Raw genomic sequence first — 26,276 nt, 5'->3', positions numbered from 1 at the left:
AATAAGCGATGTGCAAAAGAGCAATGCCCGCAATATTTAAAAATCGGCAATGTTAATTCCCGCAATATTTAAAAATCGGCAATGTTTATTCAAAAGGTGAACTATGAAGTTCACCGCTTGCCCTACTGTTGCACAGATTGAAGGAAGAATAGTAAATCTTACCTCTCCTAAGTTCAATATTTTCCCTACTGTTGCAAAGACTGGAGTGAGAATAGTAAATCTTACTCCTCCGAAGCCTAACCCTTTCCCTACTGTTGCACAGACTGGACTGGGAATGGTAAATTTAACTACTCCGAAGTCCAAAGCTTTCTCTACTGTTGCACCGACTGGGGTGAGAATCCTAAATCTCGCAGCTCTGAAGTCCAACACTTTCCCTACTGTTGATTAGACTGGAGTAGGAATAATAAATGTAATTACTCTGAAGTCCAACGCTTTCCCTACTGTTGCACGGACTGGAGTGTAAATAGTAAATCTAATCCCTCCAATGTCCAACCCTTTCCCTACTGCTGCACAGACTGGAGGTAGAATAGTAAATCTTACTCCTCCTAAGCAAATTATTTTCCATACTGTTGACCTGTTTGGAGTGAGAATAGTAAATGTAACCCCTCTGAAAGCCTACACTTTCCCTATTTTGCATAAATTGACGTGGGAATGGTATATGTATAATTCCCAGACTCCAATACGTTTCCTACTATTGTTTAAATATATCTATCATTATTATTTGTTTATTTTGGATGCAAGACAATCTACTCAAACTAAATGGAGAAAAAACTGAAGTTTTGATCTTGGGCAAAAAAACATGATCTTTGGGGTCCTCAGCACTGGCCCCGGGAGATGGGAGTCTTACCCCAGCCTGCTCATCAAGTACATAACCTCGGTGTGATTATCGGCGATCAGTTATCTATGAAACATCAACTCGTGAAGGTGGCCTAAATCTGTTTCACCATCCTTAAATGGCTGAAGAAGATTCTTTGGATGCTGCCCCTCTCCACTCTGAGAACTGTGGTTCAGGGCTTTGTTACATCCAGGCTGGACTACAGTAATGTTTTATATCTGGGTGTAATAGGAATGTTTTACAAAGATTGAAAATGGTGCAAAATGCAGCTGCCAGATTGCTTTGCCAGGTTCCTTGGACTGCCTCCATTTCTGGCTTTCTTCGTAACCTTTACTGGCTCAAGGTGGAGAATCGCATTAAATTCAAAGCCTTGAGCTACATGTTTAAAATCAAAACCGGTTCAGCCCCTCAGTATCTGCAGTCTTTAGTCCAACCCTATTTACCTTCACACACTCTTCGCTCCACTATTAAGCTTAAATTTACTGTTCCTAGAATCAGATTGAGGCGCATGCGTGGTCAATCTTTTGCCTACCTAGGACCCTCCTTGTGGAACTCTCTTCCCATTTCTTTACGTAAAGAAACTGTTTATGGTAATTTTCCTAATTGTCTGAAAACTTGGCTGTTCAACTTGTAGATCCTTTTCTTCTCCCTTCTCTCCTCTCAGGCTGGCGCCTGGAAACCCCTTGGGGTAGCTCTGCGCCTTATAAACTCAATTAACATAACATAACATTTTTTAACTTTTCTGGGCAGCCACACCTATTTGATTTTAGCACTATGAGGATTGGGTTTTGGAATACTCTCCTTTGTGACACTGGTTTTTAATTCATTGAATATTTTAACACAGCACTTTATAGACTTAATTGAATACAGTGATATTAGGTACAATATGTATGTATTGCTGTATGGCATACGGCAGCAGTGGTCCGTGGAGGGAGTTCCGTGGGGCGGAAAGGCGGGGCGGGCGAGGGGCAGGATGGGGGGTACTAAACACCGGAACATGGATAATTGGAGGTAAGTAAACAATTAAATAAATAAAACGAATTTCATAGCGCGCCCTGCATCACAAAATGCAGTGCAGTGCGCTACGAAATTCGTTTTATTTATTTAATTGTTTACTTACCTCCAATTATCCATATTCCAGTGTTTAGTACCCCCCACCCTGCTCCTCCCCCACCCCGCCTTTCCGCCCCACGGAACTCCCTCCACGGACCGCTGCTGGCATACGGTCTAATGGTGACATTGGTTACCATTTAATTAGTGATAAAGTAATTATGGTCTCATGAGTACAGAGGAATTTTAATGAGGTTTGATCTTCCCATTACTGTCTCAGTTATTAGTAACTGCTATTACACTAGCACTTTATCATTTTGATAGTATTGATGAATTTATGTAATAATTGATTTGTGATGCAATTTTAGGTAACCACGCAACTTGATGTGTGACCTTAAATATGTATATGCCATACATGAAGAATGAATTGTATATCGGTAGCATTTTACAGGATGTACATGAATTTTTTTACATATCTGTTTTTCAGTACCACTATTTATATCACACTACTGTGAATTATATGAGGCAGTATATGATTTTTACAAAACGGTATGCCATTGACTAAGTCTGTTTACTATATTAATGAACATACCAGAGAGTTTCTTCAACCGGTAGGGTTTGCACTGTATTTATTTGTTCAATGTGGCGTGTCATGTGATCAAGATCGCGTTCCTGCGATCGACACACGTCAATGGCAGGCATTGGCCTGACGAACACTGAGGTGAATATTATAAATTAAAGCACTTCTAAAAAAGAGCAACTTGGAGTTTTTTGTGTGTTGTGGTCCGTACCTGGGTGGCCCCACCAGAAGGTGGGCCAGGATTGTACAGAATATATATATATATATATATATATATATATATATATACCGCTCCTCGTGCAACAAAGCACGCTTGCACTCCTCTCATATAATAACGCCAACTCCAGAAAATGCTCCAAAGAGTTTTAATTCATCGAAACAGCCAGTTTGTAACAGAAACAAATTTACCCGTGAGCAAGGCGGCTTCGCCGAAACGCGGATGGTGTTTTTGTTTGGCTCGATGAATTAAAACTCTTTGGAGCATTTTCTGGAGTTGGCGTTATTATATGAGAGGAGTTCACGTGTGGTTGGTTGCACGAGGAGCGGTATAAGAAACCGGGTTGCCCCGGACCCGGAGGTTCACCGCGGCTTAAAGTGTCCCGGCTTTCTCTGAGGGTGAGGAACGAATATATATATATATATATATATATATATATATTCACTGAAAAAAACATAGGTTTCAGGCACGTTATAGCTAGGAATTAGCATTTAAAAAACCTTAGAAATTCACTGAAAAAACCATAGGTTTCAGGGGCGTTATAGTTAGCTGGACTTTTCACTCGTACAAAACCATAGAAATTCCCCCGTTATAGTTAGTTCAGCTAACTATAACTCGCGCGCCCGCAATGCACTGCTGATGACGTCACATATTACATCACTCATGACATGGTCAGTGACATCACTCATGACATCACTGATGACATCTCAAATGACATCACTGATGACATCACTGATGACATCATCCAGTGAATGTGTGTTTTTCTGAAAATTACATATGTTTTATATATGTATATCTCAAGGTCGATGGAAGAATAAATGGGTATATAAGTGTCTAAATGGATGATTTGTTTTTGAAAAATTGATTGTATAACTGACTGATTAAGTGTATCTTAGTGAATACTTGGCTTAGTGAGTCATGTTTGAATATGTAAATATCTGTATCAGTCTCTCACTTTGTGTATAAGTGGCTGCATGTGATGGTGAGTAGCTACATGAGTGTCTATATAGGTTATTAGTTGGTTTTTTGAGTTTCAGTATAAGTGTCTGATGTCTGTATGGTTCGGTGTGGGTATTACGTAGTGCATAGGTGCATGAATGAGTGACTCACTGTTTGTATGTGTTGAAGACAGCATGTGTGCAGGACTGTATGGGTGGATGAGTGTGTGCATGGGTGTGTTAGTGAGTGAATGACTGTCTCAATAGTGTCTCTATGAGTAACTACATATGTTTTAAACTAGTATATGTGAGAGTGAGAGATTGAAAGAGTTCCTGTATGAATAAGTATGTGTTTCTATAAGTGATTGTTAAAAAGACTAAGAATGTGAAAGTTTCTGTAGAAGTAAGTGTGGTGGTGTGTGTACAACTGTATATGCAGGTAAACGGATGTTTGATTCTTTATTAGCATGAGTGACTATGTGTGTGAGTAACTTTATGGATGAGTGGCGTTGTGTAACAGGATGTATAGGTATATGAGTACATATGATGAGTGAGTACATGTATGAGTGACTGTATAGGACTGTTGGTGAATGAGTGGATGTGGATGTGGATCTTACAATTACTGAATAGGTTGTTGTAACTTGTATTGGTATGTCCATTGTTTTGGAAATTTTAATTTCTATTTTTGAATGTGTGTATCAAAGTTTATATTAGGGGGAGAGGAGGTCTGCCACTCTATCACAAGGATGATGTCATCAGTGATGTCATCAGTGATGTCATCAGTGATGTCACTGACCATGTCATGAGTGATGTAATATGTGACGTCATCAGCAGTGCATTGCGGGCGCGCGAGTTATAGTTAGCTGAACTAACTATAACGGGGGAATTTCTATGGTTTTGTACGAGTGAAAAGTCCAGCTAACTATAACACCCCTGAAACCTATGGTTTTTTCAGTGAATTTCTAAGGTTTTTTAAATGCTAATTCCTAGCTATAACGTGCCTGAAACCTATGTTTTTTTCAGTGATTTTCAAAGGTTTTTTAAATGCTAATTTCTAGCTATGCAGAGATAGGACATGTGAAGAAAGAAGGAAAAACGCACAGAAAGAAAAAAAAGAAATGCAGAAAGAAGCAACAGAAGTCCTCAAAGACGAAGAAAAGTGCAGGAAGAAGTATAACGTGCAGAAAGAACAAACAGAAGAGCAGAAACAAGCCTTGTTGCAAAATCATCCTGTACCCTCAACTTTTTCAGACGGATACTGGTGGTAACTGAGTCTGACTAACCAGTCCTAGAGCCAGTGCTATGTTAAAAGACACTCAGAATACAGTGAAAACACCTACATACACTAGGGAGCACTGTGCGTTGGGGTCCCCCTGTGATCAGCATGACCTCCTCTGTAAGCCCCTAGTATATAATAGGGCAGGAGATTAAAACTACCTCTTAAAACGCGCCACAGGGCGTGTTTGCACACGTCACCTCAGGCCCCGTCCCCTCACTTCCCCACTGTGTAAACACGCCCTGTAGCTGTTTTAAGTTGGGAGATTAAGTCCCCTTGAATCCTGAGGGTCCCTAGGGTCCAACTAGACCACTAGGTACCTCCAGTAAGCGCCACAGAGCTGCGTTGCAGAGAGGTGTAAAAAGGGGCACGGCCTGCACCAGCTCTCTGCAATGCAGAGCAGTGGTGCTTACTGGAAGCACCTGGTGGGCTAGTTGGACCCCAGGGTCCCTCAGGATTGAAAGGGAATTATTTCCCCAACTTAAAAACGCGCCACAGGGCCTGTGGGCGTTCTGAGTTGAGAGATTAAGTCCCCTTGAATCCTAAGGGTCCCTAGGGTCAAACTAGCCCACTAGGTACCTCCAGTAAGCGCCACAGAGCTGCGTTGCATGGAGGTGTAAAAAGGGGCGTGGCCTCAGAACACCTGTCTGCAACGCAGCTCCCTGGCGCATACTGGAGATACCTGTTGGGCTAGTTGGCCCTCAGGGACCCTCAGTATTGAAGGGGAATTAATTCCTCAACTTACAACTGGCCAGGGGGCGCGTTTGCAGAGTGCTGCAAGGAGGGGGCGTGGCCTCTGGCGCGATGCCGGTCTTTTATTTATTTATTTTTAAGAAGGAGGGCTGTGTGGCCCCCTTTCTTTTTCCAGTTTATTAGCCCTGGGGACCCCATCCCCCAGGGCCTGCACCCTAATTTTTTTTGTTGAAAAAAATTAATTTGGCCCTCCCAAGGCCTTAATCGGCCCCGGGGACCCCAACCCCCAGGTCATGGCCTTTTTTACATTTTTTTATTCTTTAGGAGGGGGGCTGTGTTGCCCCCCTCCTCAGGCCACTTATGGCCCCGGGGACCCCATCCCCCGGGGCCGGCCTTTGTTCTTTATTTTAAAAAATATATATATATTTATAGAAACACCTAGGACATGCTGGAAAAACCCTATGTACCTATCACCATGACGATTTGCGTGATATTCATTAAAAGGCGACTATGCATACAATGAATCCACGTAGAATGTATTCACACCGCTAGTGAAGCTATGACATGTCTGACACCCTACCGTGCCGAATCCCGGCGCCCCCGCTGGTGGGTACTCTCCAAGTAGACACCCTTGTCGTTTATTTATACAAACATGGGTAGCTATTGACGGGCACATTTAATACACATGCACACCAAGCCATTCAAAGGGGATTCGACAAAAATTCGACCAAACTATGCAAGAAACCCCCTCACGGTTAATAAAACACACATCCACCGCCGGATGTGTAATACTTTTTATTTTACTCTCTGGATACGAGACAAACCTCACTTGAGAGTCACAGCGTGCTCCTGGCTGAGCCCAATGCTGTGTTACACCCACCAGTGCCCGCCGAGTGCCACACACCTCTGTGTTGTATTCCACCAGCTTGTGCGTATGCTATGACACTCTCTAGCCCATGTGCACTGTAACACCACCCCGTGAATATGTCATGCCACACTTGCCTTCGCACGGGTTATATTGCCCCATCTAACGTGCCTTCCTCGATGCCTATGTTATAAAGCACAGTATAGAAAAACCACAGGAGTGTAACCCGTAGACCAAACTGAGATCAGGGTAAATACAATATAATTACAACAATATCTCAGCAGGAATTATTGGATTATTTACAGTTGTATGTACAAGACATTACAAGACACACAGAAAGAACAAGAGGCTTCAAATAATTTGATTAATGCGCCCATAGGCGTCATATATTTGGAGAAGATTAATGAAAATATAAACAAATTGAAACAGCACTATTTGGTCTAAATACCAAAACCACCTTAAAGAACAAAGTGTACAATGTGCTCGTGACAAAGGAGTGACGGCGCAAGTGACAACGTGAAGAAAACCATAGCAAGAGGCGCAAAACGGTAATTACAGAATATGTACAAGATGAAAGGTTCGAAACATCAAATTTTTCAATTGTTCATTTGATAGTTTTCAAAATTATTAGAGAACCAAAAGATCAAGGGGCGCCAGAAGGAGTTAAAGCTGATGGGTACAGGCTTACCCTATGGTCAATTCCTCCGCATCCGGAGGAATTGCAAATGGCGCAAAGACTATTTCAGGGAATCCGATGTCCTACTCAAAAAACTTATAGACAGAGGTTATCCTCGTAGACTGACTTCACGCGCTCGCAAAAGAGCTTGGTATTGCCATTGTGACCTTCTTCTCACACCACAGCCCAAAACGACCAACTCACGCATTCCTTTTGTTTCAAAATTCAGTCCCAGTAGCAACCAAGTCAAGAAGATTATCTCAAAAAATTGGACACTTCTGAGAATGAATAAATCATTCCAAGAGCCACCTCTTTTTTCATTCAAACGAGGCAATAATCTCTCTAACCATTTGGTTCATGCCATTACTTGGCCCATCAAACCTGCCCATTCAAATACCATCACGACCACATGGGGACTACCGCCCGTACTAGGTCACTCCAAATGCCAGTCATGCAGTGTCTGCGATCTCACCATCAATACAAAGGAGTTCAAATTCGACAATCAAACATACTCCTTAAACACGCTGACCAATTGTCGGTCACAAAATGTGATCTACGCCATTGAATGTCCATGTCATCTTCTCTACATTGGACAGACAACCCAAATGGTGAAGCAAAGGATTATCCAGCATAAAAGCAGAATAAACTGTAAAATCATCACAGCCCCTCTGGTTTCACACTACCTGGAAAAGAACCATGATGCACTTGACATTAAGTGGCAAGTAATAGACCAACCGCGGCTCCCACCCAGAGGTGGCAATCTACAACTACTTTTGAACAAATGCGAATGTAAATGGATTACACGCTGTAACTCTGTGAACCATCACTATCGATGAGTGGAACAGCACGATTCAGTTTCCACCCTGATCATCCCAGTACACTGGCTCTAGGTTATTTCCTTACCCCAGAGGGTCGGGCATCCCACATCCTGACCAGGTACTTTAGATGAACCTTTTTAGGTTTACCATTCCTCTGAATTTGTGTAAGGTTTACGGTTTTTCTAATTGTATATACTGCCTTAAATTTCATTATTCTGCATGTATTGTACCTCACAGGTTCATGACCTAATTTCTATAACAATGGTTGTGCTCTCTGACTCCAACTATTATTATATCTTCATCACAGGTATATTTACTGCTCCTTAGGATTGCTACCCGGGCGTCTAACCTTGCCCTGCCTGGCCTCGCCCGTGAGCTCATCGAGTTCACACTCTGTCCTGGTTTCTCTCTGGATCCGCAGAACTCTTCTCTTTCCCTTGTTTTGACACTACCGAAGCGTCCATAGTTACCGCTATTGGTCCCCTCACCAGGACCCTATCACGGCCCTTGGTCATCACATAATGCCCTCCCATTGGCTGCACTCACGGCGTCCCTAGCTACAGCCCCACCCCCGCCTTATCGTCCAATCCATGCCCGTCTCCTTGACGCTTAAGCTCCCTTCATGTAGAAGACGACTCGGCTTCCCATTTCAGGCAGCGTTCGAGTACCACACACGTCCGTGGCGGTTTGGTGTACCTTCTTGTAATCATTGGACCCTGACTCCCCTGACCTGCTCATTCAGTAAGTCCGCCCCCCCCCCCCTGCTATTTTGAGTGTCCTTCCGAAACCTTAGGCTTTGATTTTATCGATCTCTACCATTAATTTAATTTAATTTTTGGATTCGCCCTCACAGAAAGTTTTGAAGCTTTCCTTCGTGCCCCTTCCCTGGCTCCCCAGCTCCGCTCCTGTTAGCGGTAAGTTTATAATGCGAACATGTGTGTTCCTCTCTCCCCTTTTTGTCCCCCAGAGACGCCAAATTGACTTGTGTCTCCACTGTATATCCTCCCGGACGATATGTGATCTGCTCACCTGTCTACCCGGTACCCTCTACAACAGATACGATATATTCACTCGTGTCTCCACTGAAATTCTACCGGGACGTTATGTGATCTACTCACCCGTCCACCCGGAACCCTCTACAACTGAGCCCCCCTTTCCTGTGCCTCAGGTACGCTCCAGTCGGTGGCTCCCTTGCTCCTTCTTTTTCCTTCCTCCTTGTCCTGTTCACCACCGCTCTGATACTTTCCTTTGTTTCATACAGCACTCCCTGAAATTTGCGACCCTGGTCCTGAGGATGATCCTAATTAAATAGGATCGAAACATCGTCGACCTGTACCCATCAGCTTTAACTCCTTCTGGCGCCCCTTGATCTTTTGGTTCTCTAATAATTTTGAAAACTATCAAATGAACAATTGAATAATTTGATGTTTCGAACCTTTCATCTTGTACATATTCTGTAATTACTGTTTTGCGCCTCTTGCTATGGTTTTCTTCACGTTGTCACTTGCGCCGTCACTCCATTGTCACGAGCACATTGTACACTTTCTTCTTTAGGGTTGTTTTGGTATTTAGACCAAATAGTGCTGTTTCAATTTGTTTATATTTTCATTAATCTTCTCCAAATATATGACGCCTATGGGCGCATTAATCAAATTATTTGAAGCCTCTTGTTCTTTCTGCGTGTCTTGTAATGTCTTGTACATACAACTGTAAATAATCCAATAATTCCTGCTGAGATATTGTTGTAATTATATGTTATAAAGCACAGCGCTTTGCCATACATATTACAATCTGGGATCCATATCTTTGTCACTGTGCATATGCAATGTTACACTACCCAGCACATATTTTATATTACAACTTTAGAGACTACTTAGGTTACACAACACTGCCCTGTGCATATTACACTCCAAAGCGCATATCACATAGCAGGCGCTAGTGCTTGTGCTATCTCGCGCTCTCCAATGAATCTGTCATTGCGCACAATGTATTGCATATTATATTTCACGCCCCGGTTCATCTTATATCACACTTTTTGGTGCATAGTTTATACCATATACTATATCTAGTTTTCATTTTCAATCGTGCTCTCAGGACTATGTTCTATATAACACTGCGTCCACCTACCCTTTTCACGGGCATTACATTTTGCGATGGGGGTTGGAGGGTCAGGGGATGTTTCTGCCAAGTGATCCCGGAGTCACAGTCCCAAACGTCCTCTTCTTCCTGAATAAAAGTGAGATTATGCTGCATACTTGTTCATATTTTAAGTAGTTTGCACAGACACACATTTTAATACACCATGAAGTTCCTAATACCCACCTTCTATGAACAGTTATTTTGTTGCCCCATCCACCTCCTCCCTATCCTCTGTTGTCTGAATCCATGGACTAGCCTCCTCCCTCCTGCCATGCATGGTCTGATGTGCTGGCACTGCCCTGCATTTAGCATGATGTACCAGTCCACTCATCCTGCCCTCCATTGCCCAATTCTATGGTCCATCATTGACCTCCTGCTTAGCCTCTGTGCTTTGCTTGCTGCCCCTATTCTCCTTCCCCCTGCCCTCCGATGTCTTTGTGCATGCCCCTGCTCCATCCTTTTTGACTACCATGTTCCATGGACCTGCCACTCCTATCTACTCTGAGTGTTCTGTTGAGCTGCCACTCCCCTACCACCTGCCTAGCATTGTCAGATGACTGTAACCTGTCCCTGCCACCTCCACCCTGCCTGTCCACATGTCCACATGCCATGCCCCTATCCCCTTCCTCCTGTCCTCCATGGTCCATTTTACTGCCACACCCTTCTGCCCTCCCTGGTCTGTTGTGCTGCAACTGCTCCTCCTGCCTGCCCCGTGCGTTCTGTTGTGAGGCCCCTTCCCCTGAACTCTCTTGTCAGTGCCCAGGTCCTGACCCTCCCTTCTATCCTCCATGGTCCCTTGTGCATGCCCCTGCACCCTCCTTCTTGCCCATCATAGCCATTGTACTGCCACTAACCGTCCCGCTTGCCATGCATGGTCTTCTGTGCTGCCATGGCCCCTCCCACCTTCCCTGTGTGGTCAGCTAGCTGCTCCTGACCCCCTCCCACCTTCCCTCCATGGTCTGTGTGTATGCCATCATAGTCTCACTGTTGCTCTCCATGGTGTGTCTTGTTTCTAGTGCCCATCCTGCCTGACCTCCATGATCATCTTGCTGCTCCTGCCCTGCCCCCTTGCCCCCAGCCCTCTGTTTCCATGTGCAGACCCCTATTCCCTCCCTCCTGGCTTGTCGGTTCCATTGTAATGCCCCTGATCCGTCCCTCCTGCCCTTTATGATCTGTTATGCTGCAGCTTTCTCTCCTGTCTGTCCATTATGGTCAGCTAGCTACCATTGCCTCTTTCCCCTCTGTTGTCTGTTGTCCATGTGCATGGTCCTGTCCCCTCCCTATTGCTTTCTATGGATTGTTGTGCTGCACTCCCGTCCCGCATGCCCTGTGTGGTGTATTGTGCTGCTGCAAACCCTGATGCCTGCCCTGTAGGGTCAGTTTGGTGCACCTCTCAATGTCCCTCCTTCGAGTCCATGTCCCTACCCCAATTCCTCCTGCCTACCATGATCCAATGTACCATACTTGTGAACATTTTGAACTTGGTAAGAGGGAGATTGTGAAATAAAACTGGGGCATTGATTTTCCCCTTTGAGTTACATTGAAAAAGAGAAGATTGTAGACAGGAAACAGATCAAGTAAAGCCCATTTGAGCTTAAAAACATTGGACGTTTCCTGGCTGAAACAGGTCTGTTGGCATGTATGGTTGTATGACCACTGCCTCTTCCTTCTGCCCACAATGGTCTATTATATTGCCACAGCCTCTCTTGCCAGTCCTGTATTGTTGGTTTGTTGCCCCTGCCCCCCTTTCCACTGCCCTCCATAGTCTGTTGTGCTGCCACTGCCCTTCCTGCCTGCCTAGTGTGGTCAAATTGTTGCCTCTGCACTCTCCTACCTGCCTTCAATTTTCAGAGTCCGTGCCCCTGGCCTCTGCCTCTCAACAGTATCCCAATGAACAACTAGATTGCTAACATTCTATATTTATTACAAAAGTGTGGAATGCCTGACGTCATCTTGATGTAATCAAAACTGTAATGCCTAGAGCATTTCCTTTAGAAATTACATATATGAGAGGGTCTTATTTGCATCAAAATTATGGTTAGTGCTCTAAAAAACTAAAATGAGGACATATTTTCTGAGTTTTCAAATAGCGACAAAGAACTTTTAAATTATTTGTAATCTTAGTTTTTTTATCCAGTTGACCACTTGATTAAATGTTCCAAGGGGAGAGGGTGTGGTGTTACTTCCAGAGCTGCAGACTTTGCAACTGGGGAACCAGGTTGGAGTTTCTGCTTCAGCTCAACATTCTGTGATTCTGGTCAAATCACTTATCTCCCCATGTCTACAACCAAAATGAATTTGATCTAGTGTGATGTAACCAATGTTCATGTAAAGCACTCCAATACCTGACAAGTCTGCACTATATAAAACTGTGAATACACAAAAAATAAGTGTTTTGCACACTTCTGTCATTGGGCTACATTTGGGCTACATCTGGGTGATATTTGGGCTACATTTGGGCTCTTCTGTCTCTGGTGGCCATTTTAGAAGATGTATTTGTTATGAAGTTTCCTAATTTCCTCATTTACTGCAGTCTCCTCAGTAGGAAATGCTTTCAGTTTTTTACTTTGATTCCATCAAGAAGGTATTCAGATATGTCACACATTTGCCATAAATTCTGAATGTTAGCACTCTAGTTGCTCATTAGATCACTGTAGTAAAGCTACTGCTCACCACAAAAGTCTGCTGCTGGTATTAAAAGTGCATGTTTCAGTCTGCATGTCAGAATGTTTTTATGAAATAAAAGAGGTTTTCAGAAGTCAAAATTTGCCCTAGTTTTTCTTTCTGCAGCACTAATCATAATTTATATGGCAAAAGGAACCCCCTCATTTGGTTTCTTTGTAAATTAAATGTTTTAAGTGTTGCCACTTTATTCCAATCAAGATGGCTTCAGGTGTGCCATACTTTTGTCATAAGTAAGACTGTTAGCGCTCTAGTTGTTCTTAAGAACACTCTGGAACATTCTGTCATTGGGCTATACTTGGGCTACATCTGGGTGATATTTGGGCTACATTTGGGCTCTTTTGTCTCTGGTGGCCATCTTGGGAGATTTACTTTTTATGAAGTTTCCTAATTTCCTCATTTACTGCAGTGTCCTCAGTAGGAAATACTTTCCGTTTTTTACTTTGATTCCATCAAGAAGGCATTCAGATGTGTCACACATTTTCCATAAATTCTGAATGTTAGCACTCTAGTTGCTCATTAGATCACTGTAGTAAAGCTACTGCTCACCAGGCAAGTCTGCTGCTGGTATTCAAAGTGTATGTTTCAGTCTGCATGTCAGAATGTTTTTATGAAATAAAAGAGGATTTCAGAAGTCAAAATGTGCCCTAGTTTTTCTTTCTGCAGCACTAATCATAATTTATATGGCAAAATGAACCCCCTCATTTTGTTCTTTTGTAAATAAAATGTTTTAAGTGTTACCACTTTATTCCAATCAAGATGGCTTCAGGTGTGCCATACTTTTGTCATAAGTAAGACTGTTAGCGCTCTAGTTGTTCTTTAGAGCACTCTGGGAAGCTGCAGTAGAACACAAAGGAATCAACTGACAGTCTCTGCCCTTGTTGGATGTACATGTTTTACTGAGAATGTCAGACTTCATTCTTACATAACTGAGAAAGATAATGTGAATTTACAGAAAATATGCTCTCAGTTTAGCTTATAGATCACCTTCCAAACCACTGTGGGAAAAGTATGAGAAAATAGTTTTCTCTCAAACATGGTTCGTGATATCACAGCAGAAGGCTTTTTCACATGGTAAAATCACCTTAGAAGACACCACAATTCCTAAAATGAGTATGGTACCATCAACAAATGATTTATAATGTAACTAAAGTCTTTAAACCTTCTATTAACTGCAATGCTTTTTAATGAGGTGCTATCATGTATATTGGTCCCAAGATGGCTGCCAACTCTTCTTGGATGAAGTACTGACAGCCAATCAGATCTCACGATGAGATGTGTGGTTAGGCTCCGCCCAGATATGTATGTGATTTTACTTTTGATTTTCTCAGGAACTACTGAACAGATTGACACCATATATGCAAAAGGCACATGCCTGACCTGAGGACTACCTCTTTGCCAAATTTCCAGTAATTCTGTTCAGCCGTTCGGGCTGTACCTTGGACCAAAGGTCCCTATGGAAAATTGCATGGGGAAAACGCGTTTTGGGACCTCCCTTTTTTCTCAGCCCCCGCTTGACGAATCCCCCCGAGACTTTCAGGGTAGGAGCGGAGCAGAGCGCCCCACCTATTTTGAAAATTTCGCGAGGATTCGTCAACCGGCGCCAAAGTTATTCCAAATAGAATGTTGTGGATTTCCTATGGAAACACGGTCCTAACTATAACTATCTACTGGCGACCGCCAGTAGATAATATATACATATATATATATTCAGGCAGAGATGATTCCCTGTTCTGATCGTGCCGTAGGACTGGCATTGTTGTAAGGCCTAATGAAAAGCGAGCACTTGCCATATTAATCAAGCACAAGACATCGTGAGTAAATAAACCCACTATGAGATCTGTTGCATGCACGAAAGAATTGAACTTTTTACTGAAATGGCATATGGAGATAACAAGATTCCATGCATCACATTACAACTGCCACGCAAAATGCATCATGGGGACTGTATTTTCTAAGAGACTGTCATGTGACTTTTAAAATAAAAGGCGCGCAGAAATGCACTTTGCACTTTAAGGTCTCTACCTGTGATCAAGACATATTGTTGTCGAAACGCGTAAGGAGAAGGGGAAACTTACTGCGCTGCTGTGTCTGCAACTAAAATGCTGTGACTCCGGTATTGGGCTTCATCGTGTTTGTGAATGGAGAGTTTATTGATGGGCTTCTCCGTGCCCATTGTTCTGAGGCCGCCCTGTAGGGTCGGGGGCCCCTCTGCTCGGAGGCTGCTTGTGGATTCTAATCTGGGGCATGACCCACTCACCGTCACAAGCCTATGAGAGGAAATGCTAATTAGCTAAGATGTGACGGCGCAGGAAGGGATTCAGGCAGAGATGATTCCCTGTTCTGATCGTGCCGGAGGACTGGCATTGTTGTAAGGCCTAATGAAAAGCGAGCACTTGCCATATTAATCAAGCACAAGACATCGTGAGTAAATAAACCCACTATGAGATCTGTTGCATGCACGAAAGAATTGAACTTTTTACTGAAATGGCATATGGAGATAACAAGATTCCATGCATCACATTACAACTGCCAAGCAAAATGCATCATGGGGACTGTATTTTCTAAGAGACTGTCATGTGACTTTTAAAATAAAAGGCGCGCAGAAATGCACTTTGCACTTTAAGGTCTCTACCTGTGATCAAGACATATTGTTGTCGAAACGCGTAAGGAGAAGGAGAAACTTACTGCGCTGCTGTGTCTGCAATTAAAATGCTGTGACTCCGGTATTGGGCTTCATCGTGTTTGTGAATGGAGAGTTTATTGATGGACTTCTCCGTGCCCATTGTTCTGAGGCCGCCCTGTAGGGTCGGGGGCCCCTCTGCTCGGAGGCTGCTTGTGGATATATATATATATATATATTATCTACTAGATAGTTATAGTTAGGATCGTGTTTCCCTAGGAAATCTCAAAATTCTATTTTGAATAACTTTGGCGCCGGTTGACGAATCCTCGTGAAATTTTCAAAACAAATGGGGCGCTCCGCTCAGCTCCTACCCTGAAAGTCTCGGGGTGATTCGTCAAGCGGGGGCCGAGAAAAAAGGGGGGTCCCAAAACACGCTTTCCCCATGCATTTTAACATAGGACCTTTAGTCGAAGGTACAGCCCGAACGGCTGAACAGAATTACTTGAAATTTGGCAGAGAGGTAGTCCTCAGGTCAGGGAAGTGCCTTTTACAGGTCTGGTGTCAATCTGTTCAGTATTTCCTGAGAAAATAGCATTTAAAAGCATATAAATATCTATACGCGCGCACCGTGCGCGCACATGCGCGCACCGTGCCGTGCGCGAGCAAAATTCTGATTGGTTGTTAGATGTCGGTAAACATTCGAATCGGTCGAAATCAGGAAGTGTCGGCCGCCATTTTGTCTCTCGCACTGAAAAGGAAAGGGGGAAAAAAGGTGGAAAACGTGAAAAGGGGGCAGCGAAGAGAGTTCCTGACCCCCTAGCCTTTGTCAGGGGGTCACAGAAGGACCCCTAAGGGGAAAAAACATTTTTTTTTTTGTGGAAAAAATCGCGGTGTGCGCGCACGGTTTGCGCAGCGCACCGTGCGCCCAAAGCGCGCGCACGGTGCGCGCACGGTGAAAAACCTTGAAAATTTTTTTTTTTAGAATTACATAACTTAGCATTTAAAAAACCTTGCAAATTCACTTAAAAACCATAGGTTTCACACAGGTTATAGTTAGGTGGATATTTTACTCGTAAAAAACCAATGAAATTCCCCCGTTATAGTTAGTTCAGATAACTATAACTCGCGCGACCGCCACTCTATCACAAGGATGATGTCATCAGTGATGTCATGAGTGATGCCACTGACCATGTCATGAGTGATGTAATATGTGACATCATGAGCACTGGATTGCGCGCGCGCGAGTTATAGTTATCTGAACTAACTATAACGGGGAAATTTCATTGGTTTTTTACGAGTGAAATATCCACCTAACTATAATCTGTGTGAAACCTATGGTTTTTTAAGTGAATTTGCAAGGTTTTTTAAATGCTAATTCCTAACTATAACGTGTGTGAAACCTATGGATTTTTAAGTGAATATATATATGTACAGAGAGAGAGAGAGAGAGAGAGAGAGAGAGAGAGTTTTATTATAATTAGGTCCTATATTGAAACCCTTCCAGTCCAAGATTTAAAATATTCCCCTCAATGGGTAAACCATGACCTAATGGTAAAAACGCCTGCAGTGCTTTCCCTCTTGCATATAAATTGTTTCCATGGCTGAGAAACGTATGCGCTGTGTGTGCAACATGAGCACAAATGATATCTTTGCACAACATACCTTGGGCAATGTTTTATATTTTTGATGCAGTATTACCCCATCAGTAGCATGAAAAATCCATATCATACACGAATTGTTTTCTGAAAATGTCCAAAAATGTGTGCAAATAGGACAAATGGGCAGTAATTATATTACAACTCATTTTATCCAATAGTAGTTCATGCAGGATCAAGTCACCTATTTAAGAACGGATACTTTTTTACAATTTCTTGAGACTAGTTATAAATACAAAACCTTATAGGATGGCATGGACTGCCCCTTATCTGGATGCATGGGCTGTATAAGTCCCAACTACAGATTAGACCCCCACTCACCAACAACAAATGCAGAGGCCAGGGACTTGAAATGTTAATCACCCCTTCGGGCCCTAGAGCGGGTCAGTCCCTTCATACCAAAGAATAAAGCAAGTAATGAATTTAAGCATTCTTTGCTGTGCCCCTATCCACAACGCAATATTTGGAAAGGAGGATGACTGAAACCAGTTTGCAACAAAGAGAATAGGATCAAAACGTACTGAAAAAGGCATAGACTACAAACAAGATTGCCTTCCGGAAGTGATGTATTGAGACAGGCCCAAACCAAAAAACAAAGGAGAGCTTGCATATGGGAGTGTGTAGTGCTTAATTTAAGCAGATAGCTACAAATAGTGTCCTCCAGCACCTGTTTTGGGGGACCAGCACTAAACAGACTCCGACCAAGAGCAAGAGAGTGAAAAACACACAAGGGGAACAGGAAGAAGCAGAGAGAGACAGAGATACAGTGCTAACAGGAGAATACAGGGATGGAAAGGCACCTGAAAGAGTAAGATAATAAGGCATGGAGGGTCTGGCAAGAGTAAAGAGGTATGAGGGGTTATCAAGACTGAAACCTTCGTATTTAGCAATCATGATTTTCGTAGGGCCAACCTCGGGCTACTGAGCAAAACAATGGGCAACGGCAGCTATAATTTTGCAGATAATGTGCTGATAGTGCGAGTGGGCGTACTGTCACTGAAAGACAGCAAGGGTGTGTTTTCAGCAGGGTGATGCGTGCAAGTGGGCACGGCTCCAAACAGAACGATCAAATAGATAACACACTGGGAGTGATGCGTTCTTGAATGAGCAGAATCTCTAAAAGAAAGGCACTCAAACACATGCTCAAGGTGGCGAGCACGTGAACGAGTGGCATCTGAGAGAGGCTGAGAAAGAAGCGATCTCTTCAGGTGATGTTCAACTGAATAAAAACGAAGGAAGTGCGGGTCACACACAAATTAAACAAAGAGCAAGGAAAAGATGTGTATGCTAAGAAAAGAGCATGGAAATGCACACAAAGTAATGACTGCATGACCAAGCGCTTTTAGGAGTTTGAAGTATGAAGTTTTATAACTTTGTTCTTGTTTAAAAGCTGCTCGATTAACACTTAATGAAAAGAAATGTGAAAAAACTGAGGGGCAGATTTACAACCCTCTTGCGCTGCCAGTACTTCACTTTTTGTGACGCTCTGGCAGCGCATTTTTCTGCCCCATATTTACAAGGACAGGAAAAGCCACCCTGTGTGGCTTTTCATGTCCTTGTAAATATGGCCCCTTTACTCGCAGCACTTTCCCTGAAAGGGGTGTTCCATGGGTGTTTCTGTGGGTGTTCCCACGCAACACTCATGGAACCAGACACATTTCCAGATTTACGAGAAGTCGTAAATCTGGAAATGCATCAGTGTGCAACGAGGAGAAATGTTTTCATTTCTCTTAGTTTGTTTTCCTCTTTTAATGCGTGCTGCATTCTACAGCACGCATTGAAAGAGGAAAATGCCTATAGTGATTGTTTTTGTACAAGAAGGTGCCTCTTCCTGCACAAAAACAATCTCCCCATGGCGCAGGCATCCTTGCACCATGGTGCAAGAGTGCCTGCGCCGGCGCATGGCAGCTGTTTGTGTGCCAGCACAGGGGAGAGCACAGGAATGTGACATATCAATGTAAATATGTCGCCATCCTGTGCTCTGAAAGTGCCGCAGCGTGGCACAGCTAAAGTGCTTTTGGTGCCGCGCTGCGGCACTTTGTTGTAGATCAGCCCCTGAGGGCCTAATTTATGAGGGCTTGTGTCACTTTTGCGCCACTGGTGGGTCATAAAAAGTGAAAAAAATGCACCATGTTGCGCCATATTTATAAGGTGACGCCTCTAGGTAGATGTGTCACTTTTTAAACCCCTGCGCATCATTATACCTGCGCAAGGTATAATGTATGAGGGGGCATTCCGACGCAAGAAAGGGTCGTAGAAGTGACGCAGTGAAATCTATAAGATTCACTGCGCCACTTCTAGGATGCAAATGCGGTCAATATCTAACTCATGCCTAATGACAGGCGTGAGACTGACGCAGGCAAATTTAACATGGGACTTGCCATTGCTGGAGTTGCATCACTTTTGTGAAACACTCCAGCAATACATCATTTTTGGGCCTACAGATACGTCAGAAATTCTGACGTAGCTGTAACTCATTGCGACATGATGCGTCATTCTGTAAATATGACGCATCATTGGTGTCGGAAGGAGGGCCAGGGAAAAGTGACACGTCTATGTTTTCTCGCAGGGATGCGTCACTTATCATAAATGAGGGTCTGACTTTCTTTGGACATACATTTTCACTTAAAGGAATGCTACTTGATCCATCTAAAGTAGAGACAATCCAGGAAACAACAATCTGGACGATGTAAGGAAGTTCAGTCATTTTAGGTATGGCTACATAGTGGGCATTCTACTACATACATTCCATAATTTGCAACTCTCAGTACACCTCTCCGAGAGTTAACAAAGAGAAGGATAATATAAGTGGACACAGAGTGTAATTGTCCATGTAAATATAGACAGAGAGGCTTCCTCAGCAAAGTAAAGGCTGATTTTGATCTAGAACTTTGTAATGAATTAACAGTGGATGCTAGCACTGTTGGTTTGGGGTCAAGTTTAGCATATAGCAAAACAGTAAAAAATGCACTGGGACAAATGGTTTTATACACTAGCAAAAGTCTGAGTGAAATTTGAAGTTCATATTTGCAGCCAGAGAAAAGAAATGTTGGCAGTATTTCGGACTTGTAAATACTGCCATTTGTTTTATATGAGAAACTATTTACTATCATTACTGACCACCAATCGTTATTTAGCATTTCTGGGAATCCTGAGGCCAAAATGCCACCATGAGTTGAAAGATTTCACATGCTCCTTATAGACTATGATTTTATAGTAATGCATAAACCCGACACAGAAGACAGCTGATTACATTTCAAGACATCCATTGACAATAACTGAAAATGGCACATTACGTCCGGAGGAACACATCAATTCTATCATAAAGCATTCCAAACCAGGAATACTGCAGTCAGAAATCATAAAAGCCACAACTTAAGAAATGCAACATTGCAAGAAATATTTAACTCTTATTTATTCTGACACTAACTACAACCCAAGAGTGCATAGGTTGAAGGAGGAAGATAATCACGCTAGTGCCATGGCTGAGACTCAGATCATGTTTTTCATGAGGATGTTTTCTGCTGTTAGAAAGAAGTGCCAGCCAATCAGGGAAAGTGTGGTTTGGCACCCAGATACAGCAACATTAAGATTTGTTGATGTAGAAAACATAAGGTTGATCTATACTTCCATAAAGCCAGAGAGTGATATCTGCATCCAAAAGGAACATACGCTGATCCGACATTTCGCTTTCAGTTACTTTCCAATTTTCCCAGATGCACTTCTCCCATGAAGCCATAGAAAAGCCTGTAGATGACCCATACCTCCAAGCTCAAGAAAGCCAGAGGAGCACAGATTTGGGTCACACTTTGGCAGGGATATGTTCTTACTTGACAGAGAGTGGAATGTACTACCAGCTTTTGGAAAGATGCTACAAATATGACAAACATCATGTACAGCGCATTCTATCAACCAGCCAATTGTGGAGGTGGAACTCTTGCGCCTGCAATAGAAAACTGTGTAAGTGTCAAACGTATATGGTTGTGGTATGTTGCCAGACTTAATACTTGCAAACCAGAAACAGGTACCGTAAACCTGCATTTCACTTTCAGCTGGTATCCATGTATCCCAAATGCAGAGCACACAGTATGTCTTCTCTGGCAACCCAAGCCTATAGAACAGCTCTACCTGTCTGGTCCCCATGGAGAGGAATATAGATGGAGGTCAGGCTTTTGCTGGGAAATATGACATATTTATACCAAGGAAAAATAAATATCTTCAAGGAACAAATATGTGGTGGTAGCATGGAAAATTGATTCCTACCTAAGTATACTTATCTTCACACTTCTAAAGTAGTCAAATACAACTCCTAGATATGAAAATACATTGGTCTTGGGAATTGATGTGGTTCCTATCTTAAAAGTGTAATGCTTAGCTGAATGAGGTCCCATCTGCATTACATACAATTTGCTCTGATTAACCAATAGGTCCAGGTCCTCCATGAAATGTAGAAAAGAGTTCAACAAAAGCTGTAGACCCAGAGCTGTCCTCGCCGCCAATAAACAAATAACGTTTATTGATTGATTGATTGAATGATTGATTGATATTAGTCAATCTTCTGGGTACAATATATTTTGAGAACATGTTTATCCTTGACATTCTGACTTGCAAACCCATTACCTTAGAGAAAAGATTCCATAATCAACATCATTGCAGGAATCTAAGTGTATTGTGGATGTGCAATGTAAAATGGGAAGCATACGCCAAATTTTCAAAAGCCTTAAAATTCCTATGAAAAAATTATCACTCTTTAGAGAGCTACAGCAAAGGAGGCATTGAATGAATGAATAGAGCTTTCTTAAGAGTCTGACTATCCAGAAAGAACAGTGTTCTGGTGCTGAGAAAGGAAGAAGTTATCATAGTGCGAGAACTGGTGGCTTTTAAAACGTTTGCAAAAAGGCAGATGACAGCTGCAGACTAGGTGAAAGAGAATTCCAGATTTTAGGGGTAACTGTCAAGAAAGTACAGATGTCATGACAGGATCTACAAAATTTGGAAATAATCAATATTAACTGTACGAAAAAGGATATATCTGGCAAGAATATACTGAATTAAATGAGAATACATGTACCTATATGAGGTTTCGTAAAGCACCTTACATATGTGCACCGGACCTTAAACATACTATACTGTGTTTACTGTAGTTGCATTTATGTAGCGATTACTCCCCCTGATGAGGCATTGAACCCAAGGGTAGTGGTTAGTCCAGTGGTTGTTGGATATTGTTGGTTACTGGGATTAGTCGAGGCCAAAGACAGGACATCAGAAAGTTTAGCCTTTAGCAAATCAACTAGATGGTGTTGGCACCAAGCCACAAATTTAGCCAAAAGTCCAAAAGAGACCAACTTTGTGAATTACATTTCTGGACTGAAAGCCAGTGCAAGCATCTTAGATGGACCATGATGTGAGAGCATCTGTTGCCTAGAACTCATGCCGCTCTTTCACTGCTCTCTGATTGGGAGAACACTATGAACTCACTGCTCCAGGAGTAATTGGCCTCTATTACAGGCTAGACAAATCCTTCATCTATATATATACATGCCTAGAAGCATCCCACTTCTGGCCCATTGGGGCTGTTTAGAGGACATGACACTTCCTTGACTGTGCTAATCTGCCACTATTCATCAAAACAATAAAGGCTTGGCACAGAGAGGGTTCACACTTTTGCTTAGGACCTACACCACTAGTGGGAATACCTATCTCCACCCAATCTCTGGCATCATGCCCAATGTAATGTAGTCCTAGACCTCTTAAATTTAAGAATAAAAAACTGCAACATGACACTCCGCAACCTAACAATACCTCCCCCACAATAGGTGAGTGAAGAGTACTCGAAAAATGTGAAAGTGAGAGGGCACCTCACGTACGCAACACCAGGGAGGCTACCAGCCAGTTCTCACCAGCATGCCCACGTCTATCATCATTGGTTGCCCACTCACAGGAATTAAGAAATTAGTATCCAGTGAAGAGAAAAGGAAACAGATGAGAAAAAGAAAAAGAAAGTTTCGCTGTCCCCAAAAATGAAAAACCCGTGTATTGCAAAGAAACAGATGTTCCAAGCAATATTGTAAAATTGAGTTAAGACTCACTTTAGGTCGCCCTCTCTATTCGAACTTGTGAGTTTACTCAAATTAAAAGCACTGCATGTTGCTAACCTTTACAAGGAAGGCCAACATGTTTCATTGCCATTTATCATTGTTGTGGCAAATTCATCAGGGCATGGGGTTTCAATCACTCGCCTCACTGGACAAATGCTTTTATGTTGCGGAACAAATATGCCACTAGCCAAAACTAACTCAAGCACACCAGTGACGATTCTATATCGCTCATAACACTGTTGCTGTGATTCCCAGTGGTCAATTAACTAATGGATGAGACCACTTCAAATACACAGTCAGCCCCAGCTTCAACATAGTCCTGATGAGACCCTAGTATGTGGATAAAGGGTCGATATTCTATCAATAAATAAGAAAGACAGACTTGACCTCTGTTCAAATAACACACTGAGAATTCGACATCTCTGAAATGGCCTTATGATTTGCCTCTTGTGTTGATGAGTCTTCGCAGTGTCTCTGATTGGAGAACCGTACTGTTGCTCATAAAATTATCATGAGGAGGGCTATGTGATTACCAGCTGTGCCTGCAAATGTTCTTGTTCACATCACAGATGCTCTGATCTTAGACTATTTATTGCAAGGGATTGGCTGACATGGTAATTCTGTGTCTCATCAGGTTGAAGCTTCCACAGCCCCTCGCCATCAGGGGCAGTGCCAAGACCTCAGTCCGTTGACTAGGCCTTGATGAAAAAAGATGTTCGGAAGAGTTGCCTGGAGCCTCGTTGGTATAGCCCTATCCAGGTGATCTTTGTAACTGCAACTGCTGTGAAGTGCGCAGGTCTCCTTAATTGGGTGTATGATGCCAATACTCACAGTGTTCAGTGTCCTCTTGAAATTACAGCACTGCCCCCAGAAGCACCAGTGGTGGTTGAGAGGCCGCAGGTCAGGTAACCTGTTGGGGACCAGTCAGACCATAGAACAGCACTTGAATGGTCTGAAAGGGGTCTTGACGAAGTCACAGGTGATGTTAGGGATAGAGACACCTGTCCTGTGGAGGTAAATGAGGCAAAGGCAGGCATTAAGGAAGGACCTAGTGTTGTAGAACCGTGAGCAGCAGCAAGGGAATGGTGGCCCAGAAGTCAAAAATGGACAGACTGAAGTTGCCAACTGAACGTGAACTCCCAGCTATTCCTGAAACATCTGAGGAATCCAATCATTTAAGTGGTGAAGAGGGCGGATTACCTGGATTGAGGAGGTCAAAGAGATCAAGGGTGCCTTGTTTAGTCTTCTCCTGAGTAGACATACTTTGCTGCAAACGACTGAGAGAGAGAATTTTGAGGGTTCTGGGACAATAGTAGAGGTTCATCTGCTGTTACTTGTCTTCCAATATCACTTATACCTACTAATATACCTTCCTATTTCGACAAGAGTTGGCCATGTCAGACATGTTGTCCTGGATATGATCAATTTTCCTATGTTAGACCCGAGTGAATTTCCTCTAGAATTGAATGATCTGTGTCGTTCTCTTTTGGAAATAATTTTCAACAGACTATTTGTCACCGGAACATTTTGGGACCAGCGATTATTAAGAGACTTTTACAAATTGCTTGAAAAAGATAAGATTACCTGGGCCTGAGTGGAAGAAGAATACATTTAGGGAGGCTTTTAGAGGAATGTGGATTAGAGGTAGTGAAGTCTCACAAATATTTTTGTAAAGCGCTGTTGCACATCACAAACTTGGTTTTGCTTTTGCACAGGTGAAGACTCACAGAGAAGACTCTGTTCCTGCTGTTCTCCACTCACTGTTCTGACTTTAGTGAAGTTATGGAAACTAACTCATATTATCCTAGGTGTAGGTACATTCTAGGAACTACCCTGTTAATTGTAGTTGTAGTATTATTTTGTTGCTTGTATAGTTTTATTCCCCTGGTATCTAATGCCATAGAGAAGAAGGTTCAGTCTAAACCCAAATCATCACAATTAGCTGATAGAAATTATTATTCATTAGGTGATTCAGACTTACATATCAAATTATCCAAAGAAGACTACACATTAAATGCTTACATTAAATTAATTTATATGTCAACACCATGGATGCAAGGGATTGCTAGATTTGTATACAATGGCATGTCTCAGTGGCTGAAGGCATCACTTCCACCATACCTTTAACGCATGGTGTTTGTTGTAGTCTTATACTGAGTGTCTTGTATAGACAGAGTACTTTCTAGTATTATTACTCGAATATTATTTTGTTTATTCAGAAGTCCCTATGTTTAAACATGTGAATCAACATGCATATTCCCAAATAAGTGACACTGTTTGAAGATACTTTGTCTCTGTCAAAACCTTAGACACAGCCCCTGCTCATCGACATAATTTGATTTATTTGTTGACGGATGTGGAAAAGAAGTTTATAGATTTAGTAGAAGATAGGTTCCAAGCAGTATTAGCTAATATCACTGGATTAACCAGAATATCCAATTGGTCACAAGAGTAGTCGGATTATCAAATGGCAGGAGGTACAGGAGCATTATCCTTAGATTGCAACATACAGGGAAATTGTGTATACAGAATGAGTTGGACACTTCCTTTGTAAGAAATAGTGAATGTCATCACACCTTTGAAACTAGAGAACGGTGGGAATTATACCTGGCTGGAGACGATCCTGTGATTCCTCGGGTTAATTTATTGTGAGAAGAATGCATGTTTCAAATTTCTCAGAAAATGGTATGGCCCATGTTATTTAGGTTTAGTCTTCTCTAAGATATATCATGTAGAGAATCTTGATCATCCAGTCTGGGAATAGAAAAATAGACCCAAAAGAGGAGCTAGTGCTGGAGAGATTGTCAGAGATATATTTAGCTCAATTATTCCAAATATAGGGGTGATACTGAATGATATTAAGATTCTAAAGTTGTCTACTGTAGTTGATAAGCTGTCTACAAGTATGGTGGGAGCTTTGTTGCTTATAGATACTGAAATGGTTGCTATTAGGTCCATGGTTTTGCAGAATAGACTTGTGTTTGACACCGTGCTTGCAAAGGAAAACGGAGTCTGCCGAATGTGGAAAGTTCAGCAGTGTTGTGCTTGTATTCTGGATAACAGCAAGGATTTACAGAAATATATTAATAATATTACTGATTTGCAGAGAGATGTGTGTTGGTTGACAG

Source organism: Triturus cristatus, chromosome 1_2 (genome assembly GCF_964204655.1).
Source record: "Triturus cristatus chromosome 1_2, aTriCri1.1, whole genome shotgun sequence".
NCBI lineage: Eukaryota > Metazoa > Chordata > Amphibia > Caudata > Salamandridae > Triturus > Triturus cristatus.
The sequence above is the reverse complement of the archived record's forward strand: the minus strand, read 5'-3'. Positions refer to the sequence as shown.